The sequence below is a fragment of the Rhinolophus sinicus genome, chromosome 9, assembly GCF_057876585.1.
Source record: "Rhinolophus sinicus isolate RSI-liver-muscle chromosome 9, RSI-T2T, whole genome shotgun sequence".
Classification (NCBI taxonomy): domain Eukaryota; kingdom Metazoa; phylum Chordata; class Mammalia; order Chiroptera; family Rhinolophidae; genus Rhinolophus; species Rhinolophus sinicus.
In genome coordinates, this window is record NC_142509.1 from 4,492,472 (window position 1) to 4,506,045 (window position 13,574).

Consider the following 13,574-nt stretch of genomic DNA (forward strand, 5'->3'; position numbering starts at 1 on the left):
ATAGTGGTATGACTCCCCTATCTATGGCTCCGTGGATGTTCCCTTTTGGCCTCATCGTGTCCTGTGTTCTTATGTGGGGAGTGGGACCTGAGAGACCCCGCAGGCCACCCCGCCTGACACTGCCTCTAAGCAGTTCATGGTTAATAAGCAAAAGAGATGAGAAGTCACCCTCCAAAGAGACAATCATGGGAAGCACACACATTGCCCCTTTTCTCCTTCACCTTCCCTCTCTTTTTCCCTTCCTCTTTTCTGTCTCTCCTCTCAATTAAAGCTGCCATTTCCTGTATACTGGGAGAGAAGACATCAAGTGACCTCTCAAGGTCTATCGTGTTTCTAGTCTCCTGTAGTTCTGAGACTTCCTGTTTTATCGCCATCTTTTTAGTTTACAATCAGTAATCAGACTCTAGAGAAAAGGAATTTCACCTTTTTGGCAAAGGCGTCTGATCTATATTTGTAGTCTCAGGACAGGCAGAGGGATCAAGGTGCACATATTATAAGCAATGCAGATATGGCCTGTCACGTGGGGTGTCCGGCAGGGTCTCTGCTCCCGCTCCCCACAGAAGAACGCAGGATGTGGTGAGGCCAAAAAGGAACACCCACAGAGCCACAGATAGCGGAGTTATACCACTGTAGTCTCGCTGCGACTGGGTTGGAGACACAGGAAACAGGAGACACACATCGGCAACCCTCACTCTGCCGCTTGCTAGCTCAGCCACCATCTTCGTGCTAGCCCCCATTTTACCAGTAACGTAGCCACAGCAGTTATATTAGTGGCCAATGGCTCACTGGTTACAGCTGTCGGCCAACTAGTCACAGCTGATGGCCATCCAATCACAGTTGATGGCCATTTACTACCTGAGCCAGCACCTTTCCACGTGAGGCCGAGAGCCTGGAAACTGCACTCCTGTCTCTGTCCCCGCATGGCCTTTTACTCAAAGAACTGCATATCCTATAGCGCAGCAGGGGAAAGTTGATGTGACCAGGGTTTGAAACTGCTTTACTTGGTTTGTTTGCAGCCCCTCCCACGAAAAGGCAGCTGCCACAGAGGAGGCTCTTCCTAAAGAAGCAGGTGCAGCATCCAGCTTCTGAGTTGTCTTTAGAGAACTGGGTGCGTGTACTTCCCACCATATCTTAACTCTTCCCTGACAAAACTCATTCCAGCCTCTCTTCAAGCATCTGAGGGTATTTCCCCGCTTCCTTAACTTAGTACATAAGTACAGTGATTAAGGAGTTAGAACATAATACCTAGGGTAAAGTAATTAGTACAAATAATTGCCCTAGAGAGAAAATGGTAATATAAAGAGGTCTATCTATTTATCTTTTCACTAAATGTCAAGCAAGATGGAATGAGATGAAGGTACAGAAGAGAGAGCTGCTGATCTCTAGTTCGAAAAGCAAATGCATAGAACAGAGGAGTTATTTATCCTATAAGGAATTATTTACATTGATTCCTTTCAGATAAGTAGCAGAAATGCGATTCTGTTGCTCCTTAATTACATACTCTGCATCAGTTTGTCTTTCTTTTTTCCCTTTCAGTGTCATTCACTTTTCTGTCTTCCTGGAATTATCTTTGAACTCTGGTACATATTCCTTCTCTGCTTTCTCATGAAAGCCTAGCACGATCCCCTGCCTCCCACCCTGCCCCATCTTCTAGGTTGTTTATTCTGCAGCTAATAGCACTCTCCCTGCTGCTTTGAGTTCAAGACATATGAATGGCTTTGTAAAATAGACATGGATGCATCTGGCTGAACAGCTCTCCTAAATGCCGTCTGCTGTGTTCACCATCAGGGGCTGTGTGGCAGTTGGATGCCTTTAAGAACTGAGTAGGTAAATGGGTTTGGTCATTTGGGAGACTGGATGGAGTCCCATTAACATGGGTCTGATTTCTGTGTGATTTTGATGAAACAGAACATCCTCATTCGCGGGTACTCGCCTTCTGCTCTCCATCTGTTTGTGTGTTTGACTGGCAGCCCAAGAACAGATGACTGAAGGCCACAGTGATAGCCAGAAGGAACATTACAGACCTCCGAGCAGAGATGACGTGTGGAATTGGCCTGGTCCCCACATATTTGTGTGTGTGGGGGTGTGGGTGTGGGTGTGTGGTGGAATACCTCTCCTGTAGTATACTAGCAAAGTTTCTTACCATTTTCAAGTTGATTGCATCTGTGACCGTAGTCTAGGGCTTATAGGAACCAGGCAAAGAATAAAAGAAAACCTATCCACTGGCCTAAATCACATTCTATTACTCTCATCCCTGTCCTTTTTTATATGGGTCATTATATGGGTTTATGGAACTTGGTGCCCCTTGGGTTAATAGAGTAAGGTGGGATAGGAACAGGAGAAGTGATACATTCTGTGTTTATGATGGCTGGAAAATAGTGTACCTTCAGGAACCAGGGTACATATCCTTTTTCCCCCCCTTAATTTTAATCTTGATAGTTGACCAATTTGGTCAGGGGTCTTGGTCTACTTTTCTGCCTAAATTAAGTGAACATGATTGAATCTTTGATGATGCTTTTTAAAAAGTTTCCATTGGACACAGGAAATTCGTTAAATCTATGCACTAACCTTTGGATAGGCCCAAGATTTTTTCCCCCTAATATTTGATTATGTATTTTCGTATAATTTGCCATCTTCATAAAAGGGGAGGGGGTCCCAAAGGGAAATACCAAGTTAATTCAGATTTTTTTTCATTTTCTGAGAGTATAATATTGGGGAGCAGGAGTTGGAGACAGATTAAGGGGGCAAAAGTGAAGTGGTGGGAAATTTGTTAGTGTGTATTTAGTGGAAAGGAATTTGAAGTCAGTGAACATGGGTTTGAGTCCCAGTTCTGGTAAGCTCAGTGACCTTGGGCAAGTCACTTAGAATCTCTGAATCTCATTTTAATTATCTTTGAAATGGGAAAAACAATACCTCACAGGGTTCCTGTGTGTATCAAATGAGTTAATTAATTTGAAATGCATTGTAAATAATGGAGCACTGTACCATTGGGAGTTGTGCTATTGTTATTCCTGCCGTTAAGTCAGACACTCGGATGCTGGTGAAGTGCCCTGGTAGAATTGTTGGTATCGTCATTTCTTTTGGAAAACTCTTCCCTACTCTACCGAAGTGTGCAGTTTCCTTGTGAAGTCAGGCTTGAGCAGAAGCAGGATAAGAGAAAAGAATGAGGGGAAATGTAGGGGGCACTGAACGAGTGAGCACACATTCATTGCCTTCTTTTTATTCTCCCATATTTTAATCAATTTAACCCTTGCTTTGCTGGGTGTTTGTATGCTCTAGGAAGTGGATTGGGAGCAGGGGTGGGGAGGAAAAGGGAAGGGGAATGAAGGGGCATCAGTTTCCCTCAGGAGCTCACCATTTCTGAGGGAAAAGTCTATAAGGAGTTGGGGAACGTGCTGCGATACCTTTCTTTGACCTTTTTGCTTTTTTTCCTGGGCCTTAGTTTCCTTCTCTGTGGAGTGGAGTGAAGCCTTAAGGCCCCTGGTTGGTCTGAAGCCATAGACATGGAGGAATCAATGTCAGTAAAAGCAAGCCCACCTTAGCACGTGAGAGGAGCTGGCAGAGCTGGAGCTGACAGAGGGAAAACGCTAGGGAGGAGTTATATATATTTAGGGATGCCTGAGGATATTGGTCTGCTTTTCCATAGGTTATTCTCTCTGACTGGGAGAACTATCTCTAAATACTTGTATGTGTTTGATTTAACATTTTGGCAGGAAGATAAGTGATTCACCAGAGCACACAACCTTGTTTCTTTGCTGGTTTCAAGGAGAGGAGTTGCTTTTCTGCGTTTATGCTGGCAGCGGCATAAGCAAGTGCACTCAGTGGACACACGCACTGTGTTTTAAAGTAGAAATGTGAGAAGCCTGTACCCCTCTTCCCTCTAGGGGCTGGGGTACTCTGATCCCTTTCCCCGGGCTGCCTGAGTAAAATGGGCCAGAGAGTAAGCTGTAGTCACTGCAAGCAGAGCGGCCTGTCCCTGCTGGGCAGGAAACCTAGAGTGATGAATGGGGCCGGATGACGTCATCCTGCTCCTCCAATCAGGATGCTCCGAGAGAGCCAGGGGCCTCTGCAGATCCAGCCGGTGGCCGGCTGCTCTCATGTAGCTTTACACAGAGGCTGGGAGTCTCTGGGAGTGGAGTGGGGGTGTGAGCCGCCCTCTCCTGGCTCCTGTGTAGGCCTCAGTCAGTCTGAATGTTATTGCAAGGTGAGTGGCTTCACCGGGCGAATTCCTCTCCCTTTGCATCCTCCACCTGGCCGTGCTGGGCTCCGGCTTTGTGGCTCCGGCACCTCCTTGCACAGCACCTTCTGCTTCCATCTGAGTACCTGCACCTTCTGGAGGTTCTCACACCGCCTCCCCCCCCACTAGCCCTTAGCCGTCTCCCTCCCTGCTGCCCTCAGCACTTGCTCAGTTGGCCTCTTCCACATGCTCCCCTCTTCCTGACCCGTGGGGACCGCGTTGGGTGGGTGATGGGAGGGTCAGGCCTTCACCTCTGTGCTCTCCCCCAGTAGGGGGCTCCCGTTGAGCCCCACTCTTGCCTCCTGGGAAGAAGTAGGAGGCAAGGGGAGATCCCCCTCATGGGCCTGATATGGGCATCGTGGGGATATAGACAGGCCCCTCAGGCTTCCTTGGAAAGACCCTAAGGCTCTTTCCTCTCCCCCAACAGAGGAGGTCCCAGGGGTCCAGAAAGTGGAAATAAGTCTCATATTCTCCCTGACCTTCCAGAGGGGTGGTTTGTTCTTTCTGGTGGACATTTGTGACTCTGCCTTTTCTCTCTGGGTGGTGCTACTGCTCCTTAGGCCAAGCAGGGATCATGGAGCCGGCTGATATGGCGACAGCAAAGGTAGGATGGAAATGCTGCCGGCCGCACTGTGCGTAAGTGGCTTCGCTTGGCAAGTTCTGCCTTTGGTTCACTTTCCTCTCCCCTCCTGCCCCTCAGCCCACCACTCCCGAGCATCCAGGGGCTGTGTCAGAGTGGAGGGAAATGATGTGAGCATGAGGACCTCAGGAGAAGAGAGGAAGGACCAGGTCCAACACAACATACTCCTCACCTTTATGTGCCTAGAAGTCTGAGTGTGTGTGTGTGTGTGTGTGTGTGTGTATCTATAGCTTTGTCTGGGCAGACTTACGTGTCTATCTGTCTCTTTAACTTTGCCTTGTTTTTTTTCCATTTCTCTTTATCCTGTCTCTTTTTAGTCACCGCTCTCCTTTATTCTCTCTTCTTCCTCTGCCTCTTCCATGCATTACGGTGCTTTCTTAATCCTTTTGTGCCATCTCCACACTTTCTTTTCACCTTCTGTGTGATTCTCCTTCCCTCTGCCTGTTGTATAAGGAATGGGTGGGGTTGGTGTGGGCTGGATAGTCAAGAACAGAGCCTGCCTGTCATCCTGCAGCAGATGTTGGCCTTGGGATTGGCGAGGAGTTTGTCTCTGAGCGGCAGATGCTGCTGTTGTTCCCTCCCACCGCCCATCTGATGCCCCAATGGAAGTGCGGTTCTGGGCACCTCTTGGGAATGGTGCCAGGGTGCTATGTCGCGTGGACCCCATAGGCACGCTAGAGGGCGTTCCTGAGATAGGTTTCTCAGGAACATCGCTCCTGAATACTGCTTGCAATCTGAAATTTGTTTTTCTGTGCATTTTTCCAAACAAGGAGCTTGAGCCACTGGGAATGGATGGGGGATCTAAGGAGGCATTGTCTGTAAGTCCCAGCCCAAGCCCCTGTGTACAGGGACAGACCTGTAGTCCTAGACTATCTCAGCCCTCGGATTGAGGTCCTTCCTTTTTCGCCATATGGCTGGGTTTCCTTTCTCTCAGAGATGGAAGACTGGACGCGCCTCAGACTTCTGGAGCGGGTTCGGTACCCCGTGTGTGTGGAAGCGAGGACGAGGTAGGAAGCTGAAGCAGCAGTGATGCTGAGGGCAGTAATGTGTTAAAGTGGTTAGGACACATCTGTGGAAATCACAGAACTAGATTCTTGGCTCCTTTCTCTCACTCCCACACGCTGTGTGGTCTGATCCAACTTACTTAACCTCTCTGGGCTTTCATCGTCTAGTCTGCATATTGGTGACAATTACATGCATCTGTTATTTTAACAAGCTTAGATCTGTCAAATGCTTTGTTTTCTTTGCAGAAAGGAGCTAGGGAGAACAAAACTAAATGAGAACAGGCCTCCCTGGCCTCCCTGAATCCTCCTGACCCCCCACTCTCGCCTCCTTGCCTCCTTTCCCTCTCTTTTCTTTCCTTCCACAAACATTTGAGTACCCACTTTGAGCATGGATGGTTCCGGGTGCTATATCCCCTTGGCAGTGCACAGAGGCAGCCATGGCAGCAGGCATCTGCAACTGTGTTTGTATCCCAAACAGTGTGTTCCAAGTGCTGTCTGGTTGTAATGTTGCTATCTGCGAGGTCGAGTGTAATGATCGAGGTCGAGTGTAATGATCAAGGTTGAGTGTAATGATCGCCAGGCTTACCCTCTTACAAACCTGCTAGTCAACTAGCTCTTGAAGTGGTAAGCGGTTTGGGATCAACAAACTAGCTGTCAAGGGGAGGTAGTGGTGAGTGCTCTGAGGAAGAGGTGGTTTGGGGCCACTGGGGAGTTACCCTGCATTTACTTTGGACATGTGTGTTTATGTCTGCATTTGCATAGGGAGGTAGAAACAGGCAGCTTCATTTTTCTTTGGCCCTTGCCATCCCTCATCCCAGACTAGATTATGTAATCAGGTGTGGAATTAAGACCTCAGAGCTGGACCATTCCTGAGGCTAGCATTTGCTTCAGGACCTGGACCACAGAGTGAACAGACGCCATTTAATTCCAGCACTGTGGTTCTTTTTCTTTAACCTTCTCTAGCCCAAACCCTTTGGAGGGAGTTTAGTTCAGGTGTTTTCAGTTTGGGCCCATGAACCATTAAGGTCCTTGGGCGGACTTTAGGAGAGGGTCCACGAGCCTGTATCACATATAGGCAGAGTTATGTATCTCTGTGCTTTTTTCTGGGAAGAGTGTCCGTGGCTCGCATCAGATATCCAGAACCTTTAACTGATCAGGGTGCTCCCCAAACGAGCCTGTTTGCATTTTGCAGGTACAGAGAGAACCTGTGTTATGGCTGATGTACTGAAGTTTTGATAATGTGTAAATGTAGTGGAATTGTTAAGTAAAAAATCATATTGTGACTCATTGTAAGTCATTTACATATGATTTGTATATCATTTTTTAAATGTCTAAAAACATGTATACATCTCCCTCCCTTGCCTTAGCCTTTCCCCTTTTATTTCTGAGGTACTGTTACCAGGATTTTTCTTAACCCCCAATGAATTGGGTTCAATTACCCCAGAATGAAATAGCTTTTGCTTGCAGGTGTGCTCACTTTCTTTTGTTTTTTTTTGACACTGTCTCTTTTCTTATAATTGAGAATCAAATGGTAGCTCTCGATTGGAGGTATGGTCACTTTGATGACTACACTGACTATTTAGACTGTGTTCAATTTCTGGAGCAGGACTTTTGGAAGTGTGACTGTCGTGCGGGAGACCCGGGTCGCTGCGCCATTTTTCGTGCGGGGCGGCCTACGGGGCCTCTAGTCCCGCTCCCCACATAAGAACGCAGGATATGGTGAGGCCAAAATGGAATACCCACGGAGCCTTAGGTAGGGGAGTCATACCACTGTAGTCTCACTGGAGGCTGGAGTCACATGACCTGCAACCTGCTGTCTGCTTCTCTGCCTGCCAACCAACCAAGTCGACTCGACTCTCCAACCAGCGCAGCTGAGGCAGTTGTATCAGTGGCTAATTGGCTAACTGGTTACAGCTGATGGTCAATTAGCCGCAGATGATGGCCATCTACTACCCAGATCAGCACCTTTCCACGTGAGGCCGAGAGCCTGGAAACTGCTCTCTGGGACTCTGTCCCCACACTCCACCCCTGCAGGGTCTCGCCTCACAATCTATGCGACAAGCGTCTTCCGCAAGGGTCCCTGTGCGAGGAGCCTGGAGGTGAATGCAGTGTCCTGGACACAGCCAGGCTCTCTGGGCACAGCCAGGGTTTCTCAGGGCACCACCAGTCCTTCTGGGCACAACCAGACTTCCTGGGCTTCTTAGGCTACCACCAGTCTCCTCCTGCCCTCCTGGCAGGCGGTACTGTCGCACTGTAACCATGCGCCAGGGTTGTGGCAACACTTGAGGAGGGTGGTGTGCATGCCCGCGTGTCACCACTTTCACCATCCGGATCCGGAGACGGAACTCTCCTACCGATGTCTGTAAGCTGAGGCCATGTAGCACGTTCACCCCTAGAATATATTCCGGAACAGGGGAGACATAAACCTTGTAGTACGAGGGGGAAGCCTTCCTATACCCAGTGGTAAGGAAACAGCTTTTACAGTCACAGTCTTTCCCCTGTAGCCATCAATGCAGATTGCTGGTCCAGGGAACAGTTCTGGGTTCCCATAAACGAGACTGCAGTCGGCGCCAGTGTCAACTAGAGCTAAAACCCTCTGCACATTAGAAGGGGGCCAATGTATGGACAGTTTCATGTGGGGCCTCCGGTCCCTGCTCGTCCCCTCTGACCGGGTACCTTGGCCCCACCCCTAATCAAGCTGCAAGGGGTCAGCCTCAAGTGGCTGCATGAAGTCCTGGAGGGACACGGGTCGCGCTTTCCCAGACTTCTCCTTTAGGCTTCTCCGGAATTACTGTTCCGGACGCAACTGTTTCTAAAGTTCCAACAAGAGTGCATTGGGTTGCTGGTCTATTTTCTTCCTATCGACCCCTGCTGCCACGAGATCACGCCACATCTGTGCTTGTGTAACTCTCTGAGGCCCGCGACCTCATCCCTTTACTTTTGATTTGGGCTTCCAGGTCTCAACTGCTCGGACCTCTTAACTTCCTTTGCCTCCGGCTTTGAACATCCCCTAGGGTGGCCATGGCAGTTGTAACTTCATGGATCCGTCGCCCCACATAGGGCGTAAGAATGGCAACCAAGGATCCAAAAGCACTCGCAGGTGCAGTGTCCAAAACCAGATCTCTCATGCTAGCTGTAAAAAGCTCGTCATCCGGCCCCTGAATATTAGGGTTGAAAATAGCATGTCTCATACCCATTTCACGGATTATTTGTGTAAGTTCTGTATATGACTGCCATTGACTCACAGTTTCTGGCAGCTCGCCAGCCTGTCCCCACACTGTGTGTCCCGCAGCAGTGAGCCACTCCATTAGAGAATGGTTGCCCTGGTCGTGGGCCAACCTATGGCAGTTCTGTAACCTTTGTCGCAGGGACGGATGCACTGTCACAAAGGCTAGCTTTTCCATCTCGCCTGGGGAGCAGAGAATGTTGTCTGCTCCCTCATCCCATAAACGTAATAACCAAGCTGAGACTGGCTCTCCAGGGCTCTGTCGGTACCGCCTCCCCAGCTCCTGCAACTCAGTGGGAGTGTAAAGGGTGTAGGTTGTGAACTCAGTCACAGCTGGGTTGCCGGCAGCAACGCCCCTGGGGCCCAAAGGTTGCTCAAGTTTTACCCTTTGCTTCAAGATTGGCCAGGCTTGGGGGTTGGGAGCTACATTGTCTCCACTCGTTTCCTCCGCCTCTGCCTCAGAGTCTCCACTGTGGGGCCCCTGTTCTAACAGGCGGACCCAAGCTTCCAGCGCCTGGTCCGGCACCTGGGCCATTTTGTTAAGTGCACTTTTCGTGTTGAGACTCAAGGCCGTGAGAAACATCCAGCCCACGCGGCCGGCTGTAGCCTTCGCATCCTCCGGCAACTGCTCAGCCAGAGCCTGCAGGGCCCTCTTCACGCTGGCCGGAGAGCCGTCCATGTCCTCCCACCCCTCCTGGGGGTCCAACTCCTGAGAACAGTGGCCACCGGACACCACACACTGTGTGGGGGCCACCTGTCCTCCTGCCCAGAGTCAGACTCCATTCCTACCTGGTCGGAATCTTGCTTGCCGTGCCAGGTGTCTGAGTGGGTGGAGGCCTCGGTGTATAATGTCCACAACCCTCGGAGCCTAAGGCCACAGCAGATCAACAAAAGGAGGACAACGCCTTCCATGGCCAAGAGGGTGATGTGCCAGCTGGAGGCTTGAGTCTCCCAGGCAGACCGCGCCTCCCGTTCCCGGTGTCACTCCTCATGGGCCTCCCGAAGCTGAGCTTTCACATGCACAAACCGCTCCACCATCCTTCAGTAGGCCTTGGCCTGCACCATACCCTGCTCACTGCGCCATTTGTCATGCAGGGCGGCCTGCAGGGTCTCTGCTCCCGCTCCCCACATAAGAACACAGGATATGGCTAGGCCAAAAAGGAACACCCACGGAGCCTTAGGTAGGGGAGTCATACCACTACAGTCTCACTGGAGGCTGGAGTCACACGACCTGCAACCTGCTGGAGTCACACGACCTGCAACCTGCTGGCTGCTTCTCTGCCAACCAACCGACTCGACTCGACTCTCCAACCAGTGCAGCTGTGGCAGTTATATCAGTGGCTAATTGGCTAACTGGCTACAGCTGATGGTCAATTAGACACAGCTGACGGCCATCTACTACCCGAGTCAGCACCTTTCCACGTGAGACCGAGAGCCTGGAAACTGCTCTCAGGGACTTTGTCCCCACAGTGACTTCACTTCCTGGAGTCTGGATTTTGAGGCTCTGTTACTGCATTGCCATGGTGCTCCTTTTTTTTTTTTTAAGATTGCCATGTTAAACTTGAGGCCATCTGATGTCCTGACATGACTGTTAAGATATGTAGATGTGGGGGCAGAGCCCCAGAAAGTAGTTTACAGGCTCTCGGCCTCACGTGGACAGGTGCTGGCTCAGGTAGTAGATGGCCATCAGCTGGGGCTGGTTGGCCGTCATCTGTAGCCATTGAGCCATTAGCCACTAATATAACTGCTGCGGCTACGGAGGAGAGTGGAGGAGAGTGAAAGAGAGTCGTCGGTGGGTTGCAGACAAAACGGGCAGCAGGTCGCATGTCCAGTGAACCCAGCCTCCAGTGAGACCGTAGTGGTATGACTCCCCTACCTATGGCTCCGTGGGTGTTCCTTTTTGGCCTCACCATATCCTGCGTTATGAGGGGAGTGGGACCAGAGACCCCGCAGGCCTCCCAGCACGACAAATGGCGCAGTGAGCAGGGTCTCCCGCACGACAGTAGATGATAAATTATGCCCAGAGGGTTTCTATTTCAACCTTGAGAAAGAGGTTGATAAGCATTCATTAATCCATCCAGCAAATATTTATTAAATGCCAATTACATGTCAGCTGAGAGTCCTATATGGAGGATTTAGATGGCTAGCACTAGATCACTGTGAGCAGTTGCTCATGGGATCTTAGGGGGACCGATGAGTACACAGATGGGGAAGGAGTGGCACAAGGTAATAAGGGTTGTAATAGAAGTTCAAGTCGTCGGGGAAGCGCAGAAGAGCTATCTGATGTTGCTGGGCAGGCAGGAGGGCTTTGGAAAGGAAGTGACGTTTGATCTGAGACCTGAAGCCGGTGTGGGAGTTTTATCAGGTGGACAAGAGAAGAGAGGTGATCTAGTTATGATTGAGATTTGAACATATCTGGGTTCAGATGCTGGCACTGCCTGTCTCTGGCTCTGCCAGCTAGAGCGAGTTATCTTGGCCTTTCCTAGTCTCAGTTTCCTCATTTCTAAACGAGGGTGATACTATCGACCCCACAGGACTGTTGTGAGAATTAAATAAGATAACCTAGGTAAATGCCTGGCGTCCCATAGATGTTCACTGAATAGTAGCGAGACAGGAGAAGTAGGCAGCATGCACATGGCAAAGCCCAGGTCACCAAGTCGTTTGGCATGATTGGCGAATAGGGTACATGGGGGCGATGGGAGGCAGATGACGAAACTGGAGATGCAAGCAGGGATGGACTTACCATGACTACCTTGTACAGTACTGAGCTTAGGCAGATGCTGGGAACAGGTGAAGGATTTTAATATACCGGATTTGCTTTTGAAAAAGTACTGTCTGGCTATAAGTAAACAAAGAATTGATAATTTCCTCATTTTGCGCCATCTCTGACACTTTTTTTTTTACACTATACTCTAAGCTTTTTAAACACAGGGGCGTGTTTTTGCTTTTTTAAGCCTCAAAACCCTTAGCATCTACCATGTTAGTTGGTATATAATAGATGTTCAATAAATACGTGGTGAATGAACAAATAGGAGAGGTAAGCACAACTGCAAACCTAAAGATGAGATTTGAAAGGCAGGTAAAAACTGATAGCAGGAAACAAACTCTGGTCATATTTAGGGAGCTAGAATTGACATGACTTTCTACCTAATTAAATGGGAGGTGGGAGAGGAGGAGTGTGGGATGAATGCCAGGTGGCTGACGGGGTCGCTTGGTAGTTGGTGGTGCCATTTATTGAGACAGGCACAGGTGGTGAGAGTCAGAGGGAGCTGAAGAGCGGCGGGGAGGAGTTTCATGTATTTACACTGGCTTGGAGGTGCCGATGAGTCAGTTAGGTAACATTGCTCAGGAACAATTGGGAATTTGTGTCTGAGATTAGGGGAGTGACAGTAGGTGTGCATATATATTTGGGAGGCTCAGGCACATCTCCAAGGCATTCTCAAGGCATTCAAGACTAGCGTAGGTCATAATAAAAATATGTATGACTGTGTATGGGGATGAATGGTAACTAGACTTGTTGTGACCATTTCACAATGTACAGTTGAACCTTGACTAGTGCGGGGGTATTATGGGTGTCAGCCCCCTACCTCGCAGTTGAAAATCCACGTATAACTTCTGACACCTCAAAAACTTAACTTCTAAATAGCCTATTATTGACTGGAAGCCTCACTAATAACATAAACAGTTGATGAACACATATTTTCTATGTTATATGTATTATGTACTGTGTTCAACAATAAAGTAAGCTAGAGAAAAGAAAATATTAAGAAAATCATAAGAGAAAATACATGTACAGTATTGTACATATTTATTGAAAAAAATCCACTTATAAATGGACCTGTGCAGTTCAAAACTCATGTTTTCAGGGGTCACCTACCATGCTGTACACCTAAACTAATATAATGTTATACGAAGTGTGACAATTAAGTTCAAGAACTTGTTGAACCGATGTTGCTAAACTTTTTTGATATCAGAGGGATTATTCATTATGAATTTGTACCAACTGGACAGTTAACCGAGTTTACTATTTGGAAGTGCTGAAAAGGCTGCGTGAAAAAGTTACATGACCTGAACTTTTCACCAACAATTCATGGTTCTTGCATCACGACAATGCACCAGCTCACACGACACTGTCTGTGAGGGAGATTTTAGCCAGTAAACAAATAACTGTATTGGAACACCCTCCCTACTCACCTGATCTGGCCCCCAGTGATTTCTTTATCTGAAGAGAAAGGAAATATTGAAAGGAAGACATTTTGATGACATTGAGGACATCAAAGGTAATACGATGACAGCTCTGATGACCATTCCAGAAAAAGAGTTCCAAAATTGCTTTGAAGGGTGGACTACGAAGGTGACCACAGTGATATTCAGCCATGAGGTATGTGTAACACGTTTTCTAGGATGAGTTCACGAACTTAATTATCAGAACTCGTATGTCAATTATATCTCTCTTTTTTAAATTTT

General features: G+C 48.6%; 1 protein-coding gene across 17 annotated transcripts in view; it reads left to right on the forward strand.

Moving 5' to 3' along the window:
- Positions 1-13,574, forward strand: part of GRAMD1B (GRAM domain containing 1B) — a 239,107-nt gene that overhangs the window by 118,967 nt on the left and 106,566 nt on the right. The window contains exons 1-2 of one of the 17 annotated variants that reach the window (XM_074321156.2): positions 4,094-4,204; positions 4,798-4,841. The exons of the other annotated variants lie outside the window; for them this stretch is intronic. The gene's annotated coding sequence lies outside the window, so the exon portion shown is untranslated. Of the gene's footprint in view, positions 1-4,093; positions 4,205-4,797; positions 4,842-13,574 lie in introns of those variants that run through there. 17 annotated transcript variants of the gene reach the window in all.